The 8,859-nt window shown below is 44.7% G+C and overlaps 1 pseudogene across 1 annotated transcript; it reads right to left on the bottom strand.

Moving 5' to 3' along the window:
* Nucleotides 1-727: 727 nt before the first annotated feature.
* LOC114198984 (uncharacterized) lies at nucleotides 728-8,242 on the bottom strand (annotated as a pseudogene). Its single transcript, XR_015769079.1, has 4 exons — nucleotides 8,228-8,242; nucleotides 4,035-4,148; nucleotides 2,923-3,018; nucleotides 728-2,187 (listed from the first exon to the last, which is right to left on the bottom strand). The product of XR_015769079.1 is annotated as an uncharacterized LOC114198984 (transcript).
* Between the last annotated feature and the right edge of the window lie 617 nt (nucleotides 8,243-8,859).

Genomic DNA, 8,859 nt, shown 5'->3' on the forward strand with positions numbered 1-8,859 from the left:
GGGAGACAATTCATCATGAGTAGCTAGATGATGGGGACATGAGTTTGTTACACTGTTCTTTTTCTATATTTGATTGAAAATTTCCAGGTACATGTAAAAATCTAATGTGCAAGATAACATCGTTAAATTGCATAATTATTTCCCGTCTATTGACATATAGTAAAAGTTAATCATGTGTTTTAAGACTTCAATAAATTCATGGGCGCCTGGGTGGCTCAGTTGGTTGAGCGACTGCCTTCGGCTCAGGTCATGATCCTGGAGTCCCTGGATCGAGTCCCGCATTGGGTTCCCTGCTCGGTGGGGAGTCTGCTTCTCCCTCTGACCCTACCCCCTCTCAGGTGCTCTCTCTCTCTCTCTTTCTCATTCTCACTCTCTCAAATAAATAATAAAATATTTTTTAAAAATGTTTAAAAAAAGACTTCAATAAATTCAGTTTTTTAAAAAGTTTTAGAATACTCATCAATTCTACTCCTATAAATACCCCAAAGAAAGTAGAGTAGGGGCGCCTGGGTGGCTCAGTCGTTAAGCATCTGCCTTCGATTCAGGTCATGATCCTGGGGTCCTGGGATCGAGCCCCGCATTGGGCTCCCTGCTCAGCGGGAAGCCTGCTTCTCCCTCTCCCACTCCCCCTGCTTGTGTTCCCTCTCTTGCTGTGTCTCGCTCTGTCAAATAAATAAATAAAATCTTTAAAAAAAAGAAATTAAAGTATATGTCCACACAGAGTATATGTGTACCCAGATGTTCACAGCAGCTTTATTTATAATGTCAATTTTATAAAGCCAAAAACTGGAAACAACCCAAATGTAAATGTCCATCAACAAGCGAACGGACAAACTGCAGTTGTGTTGTATGGAATACTACTAAGTAATAAAATAGATGAACTTAGGAGTACCTGCAACAACATGGGTGATTCCTGCAAACACTGAGTGAATTAAGTCCTACATAAAAGACTACATGCTGTATAATTCCACTTACATGATATTCTAGAACTTGCAAAATATATGGTTTTAGAAGTCCAGAGAGTGATTTCCTTTGTAGGGGGGCAAGAAGAAGGGAGCAGCAGACGTCTCTAGAAAGAGCTGGAAATGTTTGGTTTCTCCAGTTCAAGTGCTGGACATGGGTGTGTTCACTTTGTGAAAATCTACCAGCCTGCATACTTATGACATCTTTCCCATCTAAACAGGAATAAATGCCCTATACCGTTAAGCCTGATCCATGTAGTGCATCTCAGCACCCACGCCCTGGCATTCCCCCGGGCTCTGGAAGGCACCGGCCTGGGCGATGCCCAGTCCCAAAAGCCTCTCCCTACAGTGCACCTTCTGGTGCGTCTGCAGGTGGACTCTGACTGAACCCCCTTCTCACACACGGCACAGAGACAGGGCTTCTCCCCTGTGTGCACCCTCTGGTGTCTCCCAAGGGCTGAATGGTGCCTGAAGTTCCTCTCACAAGCCCCACACCTCTAGGGCTGCTCTCCCGTGTGGACCCTCTGGTGGATGCCCAGATCCTTGCTCCGGCCGAACTGCTTCCCACAGGCCTCACGCCGGAATGGTCTCTCCCCAGTATGGACATGCTGGTGCAGGTAGAGGTTGGCTCTCTGGCTGAAACCCCAGCCACATGTGTCACACACATAGGCCTTGTCTCCTGCATGGTCTGCCAGTGTTGTGCCAGCGCAGAGCGCAAAGTGAAGCCCCGGCCACATACCTCACAAGCCTGGGGCTTCCTATGTGGACGTTCTGGTGGGTCTGCAGGGCTGCCCTGCAGCTGAAGTCCTTGTCGCAGTCTTGGCACCTGAAGGGCTCTCACCCGTGTGGACGCGCCAGTGGATGGACAGGTTGGAACTGCAGCTGAAGCCCTTCCCACATTCCTCACGCGTGTGAGGTTTCTTTCCCATGTGGTCCTTCCTGTGCCTTCTCAGAGTGGATCCTGAGTTGGATACTCTGGAACGCTCCATGCTTTGGTAGGCCTTTTCTCTGGGAAGGAGCCTGGGAAAGTTAAGGTCTGCTGTCCTTACCCTGAAGGCTCTTCCACGCCCATCGTATGGAGAGGGCTTCTCTCCTGTATGGGTTTGCTGGTGAAGTAGAAGGTTTCTGAGCTGCCTGAAGTCTTGGCCACACTGGGGACCGCTGTAGGGTTTTTCTCTTGGAGATGCCTGCCAAGGGAGAATCCCATCATTCTCATCCCTGACACCTGGGACAAAAAAAATTAGATGATGAAGTGAGCAGGGGTTTTGTCCAAGGCTGCACAGCACATCTGGACACACTCTCAGGCAGTGCTGGTAAGGCCGAGAAGCTTCACAAAGTAGAGAAGTGTTGGGCTGCTGGTCTTTGTCCTTTTGACCTTGGGTTTTTCATTTTTGCTTCAGGGGTAAAGGGAACATACGGAGAACCGTTTCCTTAGTGAGGAAATGAAGTGTTACTAAAACACTTGATTAAACTGTGAACTACAAAGGTGTTAGTGTTGTTAAAGTATAATTATCAAAAGTTAAAAAGATAACTTTCCCAAATATGAAGTGAACAGGGGCACCTAGCTGGCTTAGTTGGGAGGGCATGCAACTCTTGATCTCAGGGTTGTGAATTCAAGCCGTGTGTTGGGGGTAGAGCTTACTTCACACACACACACACACACACACACACACACACACACACACACACACACACACACACACCCACACACACACACCCCAAATATGGAGTGAACATCTGTCGAAAATTTTAATGAAGAACCAATAAGATGGTAAGGCTGGTTCTTAAGCATGTACGGAGCCTGAGCAGGTATTTGTCTCCAATCAAAAAATCTTTGAATATTTTCAATTAAATGAAAGGCATAAAAAGTCAAACAAGATACATTTTTAAAATTGTTACCCATCCCTTCATGGATTCATGGGTTACTGATGGTATTTACTCCTGGCTGACTGGTTCTCACCTGAATAGGAGCTTCTTGGCATTTCTTCCTCCATCCATACACCATCTTCTTGTTCAAAATGGAAAATCATTTCCAGTTTGGACAGCAGATGCCCTGCTTGAGGGGAAAGATATGTGGATTAGGGCCCTGCAGTGTGACTAAGGACCCTCACACAAGTCAAATCTAGGCCTTGGTATCCGTGAAGATCCTCTGAAGACTGAGAATAAACCTATTATATATTAATATCACATTTTGCATTTACTTATACACTTACAAATATGTATATATATTCCCTAAACAAGAAAAGTTCCAGGAATTCTTGGGAACTTCAGTGAAAAGACCCATTTGCAATATAAAACAGTAATAATGCTCAATGGGTTGAATAGGCAGTGATGAGGCCAGGGAAGTGCAGCCCCAAGTATGATTTGAAGAAACTTGTCAAAAATGCAGACTCCATCCCAAATCCACTGATTCAGTAGTGCTGGTGATGGAAGCCAGGGTTGTAGGTTTTTTGCATAACCTTGTATTTTATAGAAAAGTAGCATTGTAGGTTTTTTGCATAACCTTGTATTTTATAGAAAAGTAGCAAGAGTAACACGAAGAACGCCCACAGAACCCTGAACCATATTCACCAGTTGTTATTGTTTGGCCCGTTTACTTTATTACTTTCTCTCTCTCTCCACATACACAGTTCTTTTCTAAAACCACGTGAGAGAAAGTTACAGGCCCATGGCTCTCTAGGACCCAATTCTTAGTAGGTATTTCCTAAGAACAAGGACATTCTCTCCCATAACAACAGCACAGTCATCAAAATCAGGGGACTTAACATTGACACAGTATTTTACGTAATCCAGCTAATTTGCAAACGACGCCAATATGTCCCTTTTGGCACTCTTCCTGGACATTTTTTAGCATTGAATTTAGTTGTAATGTGTCTTTAATCTTCTTTAAGTTGGACAGGAACTGGCATTTCTAATGATCAGGTATTTTTCTGCTCTCTCAAATCTGATACCCTCTGTCATAAGGGATCTGGAATATGTGGGTGCCCAAATGCTAATCCCCTGGGGATTTAATCCATTTGGTTGAACCCACTGTGAGAGTAGCAAATGGGTTCGGGAAGATGCTGTGCTCACCCAAGGAGATGAGATTTTCTCATAGTTCCAACATCACTTCTCTGTACAGGTGACTCTGAGAAGCCACTCCTCTTGGGCAAAGTCTGCAGCCACATCCTTGAATGTCACCAGCTGCTAAAATGACAGACATAGTCACACACAGACATACCCATTCCCACAGAGGAATGCAGTTGACAAGTACCAGTGAATCTTGATGGTTTCTAGGGTCCTGATTTTGGCAAACATCCATGCCCCTGCTTACATTATATTTTGTAGAAGATGGAAAAGACATATGAGACACATTTAAAGCTCTCCAGCCCTTAAAGTTTCTTTGATGGGAAGACTCAAACTTCAACCATAGTACACCCAAAGCTACACAGTTCCAGAGGTGCTGCCCACACCACATTGTATGAATCAGGAGAATAAGCTTGAGATTCAAAGTCCATAGTTTACATTAGAGTACACTCTTGATTTTGTACATTCTTTGGGATTGGACAAATGTATAATGATATGTATCCATTATTATGGTATCATACAGAGTATTTTCACTGCCCTAAAAATCCTCTGCACTCTTCCTGCTCACCACTTCCTGTCAACCCTGGTAACCACTGAGCTTTTCACTGTCCTCATAGGCTTTGACATACCTTCCACATCACAGTGACAAGCTGGCTTAAGAGGTCTGCCTCTTCCTTTCCAACCCCCAGATAGAAACTTTACAGTGGAGAAAACTGGGAGACCCTACACTAATTTTTTTAAAGATTTTATTTTATTTAGAGAGAGAGAGAGTGCAAGCAGGAAGAGGGGCAGAGAGAGAGGGAGAGAGAGAATCCCAAGGAGACTCTGCACTGAGCATGGAGCCTGACACGGGCTCGATCCCAGGACCTTGAGACCATGACCTGAGCCAAAATCAAGAGTTGAACACTTAACTGACTGCCACCCAAGCACCCCAACCCTACATTAATTTAAGTCACCAAAGTTAATATCACTAGTAATGAAACAAATCAATATTATGTGCTATTTGATATGACACACTGAGGACACATCACTTCTGCATCACTTCTTGCCAAAAGTGTAAAACCTAAATCTAATCATGAAGAACTGTCAAAAAAATCTTAACTGAGGAACATTCTACAAAACAGCTTAGCCGGCACTCATCAAAAGTCATGATCAAGAAAGACAGAGAAACATTAAGGAAAGTGTTCCAGATTGGGGCGCCTGGGTGGCTCAGTTGTTAAGCGTCTGCCTTCAGCTCAGGTCATGGTCCCAGGGTCCTGGGATCAAGTCCTGCATCGGGTTCCCTGCTCCGCGGGAAGCCTGCTTCTCCCTCCCCCACTCCCTCTGCTTGTGTTCCCTCTCTCGCTGTCTCTCTGTCAAATAAATTAATAAAATCTTTAAAAAAATAAAAGGAAAGTGTTCCAGATTGAAGAAGACTAAAGAGAGGTAACAAAGGGAAAAAGGCCATAAAGAAAGTAATTAAGACAACTGGCAAATTTTAATTATGGGTTGGAGATCAGACAATAGTATTGTATCAAGGTTAAATTTTCTAAATTATACTATGGTCATTTAAGGGGCTGTTCTTGCTTATAGAAGATGCGTGCCAAAGTAATTAGAGGTAAAAGACAGATAATGTCCACAACTTAGGCTCAAATGATTCAGAAAATGATAAATACACAGAGATGCAATGATAAAGTAACTGTGACAAAAAGCTGGCAATTGATGAATATGAGTTAAGGCAATATTGGTGTTCTTTGTACTATTATTGCAATTCTGTAAATTTGATCTCATTTAAATTTTAAAATCCATTGCAGCAAAAAACAAAACCAAACAAAAACCTTAACAAGGCCTACAAAGCCCTCAAGAAAGGACAGTACTTCTCGGGGCACCTGGGTGGCTCAGTCTTTAGGCATCTGCCTTCGGCTCAGGTCATGATCCTGGGGTCCTAGGATCGAGCCCCGCATCGGGCTCCCTGCTCAGCGGGAAGCCTGCTTCTCCCTCTCCCACTCCCCTTGCTTGTGTTCCCTCTCTCGCTGTGTCTCTCTCTGTCAAATAAATAAATAAAATCTTTTAAAAAAAAAAAAGAAAGGACAGTACTTCTCAATGTACATGGTAGACACTGGGGCTTGTGGAAGAGATACTGGACCATTTGTGACCTAAATTAATGGAAAGTAGGGGCAAAAGTTAAGGTGTGCCAGGGCTCTGATAGGGTGGTGGCGTAGGGGGAGTGCATTGAGGAGGGAGAGTGGGCTCTCCTCTGGAGTATCCTAAAGCTGTGCCATGTTTCATGTTTCTCTTAGAGTCCTGGTGGGCTCCGCAAGGAAGTGAACAAACATGTCACCTAACTGGGGACAGGGATTACTGCACGAAAGAGGTTAAATCCCACTCACTGAGGGTCTTGCTGCCAGGAACCTGGGGGCCATTTTCTCCTCTCTTCACAGATCACTCAGGGCCAGCAGATTCCAAAGAGAGCAGAATAGGGAGCTGGGAGAAATGAGGATTGAGTCACATGCCAGAAATCCTCATACCCAGTCTGTGCAGATCCACCCTCACCTAAAAGGAAAATAAAAGCATCAATACAAAATCCAGAAATAAACCCACAATTATATGGCCAATTAATCTTCAATGAAGCAGGAAAGACTATCCAATGGGAAAAAGACAGTCTTTTCAACAAATGGTGCTGGGAAAACTGGACAGCAACATACAAAAGAATGAAACTGGACCACTTTCTTACACCATACACAAAAATAAATTCAAAATGGATTAAAGATCTAAATGGAGACCTGAAACCATAAAAATCCTAGAAGAGAACATAGGCAGTAACTTCTTTAGCATCGACCATAGCAAGTTCTATCTAGATATGTCTCCTTAGGCAAGGAAACAAAAGCAAAAATAAACTATTGGGATTATATCAAAATAAAAAGCTTTTGCACAGCAAAGGAAACAATCAACAAAACCAAAAGACACTTATGGAGTGGGAGAAGATATTTGTAAATAACATATCCAATAAAGGGTTAGCATCCAAAATATATAAAGAACTTATAAAATTCAACAGCAAAACACAAATAATCCAATTAACAAATGGGCAGAAGACATGAACAGATATTTTTCCAAAGACGACATACAGATGGCCAACAGACACATGAAAAGATGCTCAATATCACTCATTATCAGGGAAATGCAAATCAACAGTAAAATGAGATCTCACCTCACACTTGTCAGAATGGCTAAAATCAACAACACAACAAACAACAAGCGTTGGTGAGGATGTGGAGAAAAAGGAACCCTTTTGCACTGTTGGTGGGAATGCAAACTGGTGTAGCCACTGCGGAAAACAGTATGGACGTTCCTCAAAAAGTTAAAAATAGAACTACCTTGTGATCCAGCAGTTACACTACTGGGTATTTATGCAAAGACTACAAGAACACTCATTCAAAGACACACCGGTACCCTGATGTTTATAGTAGCACTGTTTACAATAGGCAAGATATGGAAGCAGCCCAAGTGTCCATCAATTGATGAATGGATGAAGAAGAGGCAGTGTATATATATACACACACAATGGAATATTATTCAGCCATAAAAAGAATGAAATCTTGCCATTTGCAACGACATAGATGGAACTACAGAGTACAATGCTAAGCAAAATAAATCAGAGAAAAAGAAATACCATATGCTTTCACTCATGTAGAAATAAGAAAACAAACAAGCAAAGGGGAAACAATAAGAGAGAGAAATCAAGAAACCAACTCAATTATAGAGAAGAAACTGATGGTTACCTGAGGGAAGGGGGATGGGGGAAGGATTAAATCGGTGATGGGCATTAACGAGCGCACCTGTAATGAGCACAAGGTGATATATGGAAGTATTAATCACTATATTGTACACCTGAAACTAATATAACACTGTATGTTAACTAACTGGAATTAAAAACTTGAAAAGCGTCAAGAACCAAAGTCCACCTGCAAGACCGTGAAGAATGCAGAACACGCAAATCCTTCAATCTCTGCACTCAGAGGGGCTTTGCAGAGATACAGCCAGGCTGTGATTCAGGGGTGGCCTGGGATACCAAATTCACAACTGGGGCACCTCCACTTTTAACATCTGGGGCTATAACTTCCACTGGGACAACAAAGTGAAAACAACACCTCTCTAGCCTTTCTGGCCAAGAGTATGGAGAATTCTCTGTTGAAGAGATCTGTGCCGGGGCATCCACTTACTAACTCCTCCCTCATCGCCCAAACCCGAGAATGCACAGATCTAGCCACTCCCACCAACACCTAAGAACACGCAGCCCTAGACGGTCCCCCCAAACCCCTGTACCCTACCTCACTGTCCTCTCTCCACCAACCTGGGGTTGCCATGGCCCAGCTGCCACCCCAAACCAAAATGCCCGGGCGAGATTTATCCAAGGGCCCCTAGCTTCTGCCCACCCGCCCCCCAGCCCAAGGATGCATCACAGCTCACCAACCTGGGAACACGCAGTCGCAGCCAACCGTCGCATCTCAATAGAACCAAGAACCCCCTTATGTCGCCCCCCAGACCCCGCGAGTCCCGGACGTTCGGTTTTCCCTGGTCCCCCTTCGCACGACCCCGTACTCTCCCTATTGCCGCCGCCCTCAGCCCGTAAGACTGGGGGACTCACCTCTCCGGGCGACCGCCTGGGAGGTCTTGGGCAGGGAGGCCAGTACGAGACGTTCATGGGCCGCGTGCCCGGCAACGGCCCAGCCCACCCGCGCGGCAGACCGAGAAGGCCCTGCAGCTGGTGCCCCGGCGCGGGGGCCTGGCGGCTGGACCACAACTCCCAGAAGCCCCCGCGCAGGCCGGGGGCGCGCTCGGTACCCCTCCCTGA

Source organism: Eumetopias jubatus, unplaced genomic scaffold, assembly GCF_037043125.1.
Source record: "Eumetopias jubatus isolate StellerSeaLion01/CBP00866 unplaced genomic scaffold, mEumJub1_p1.0 scaffold_10, whole genome shotgun sequence".
Taxonomy (NCBI): Eukaryota; Metazoa; Chordata; class Mammalia; order Carnivora; family Otariidae; genus Eumetopias; species Eumetopias jubatus.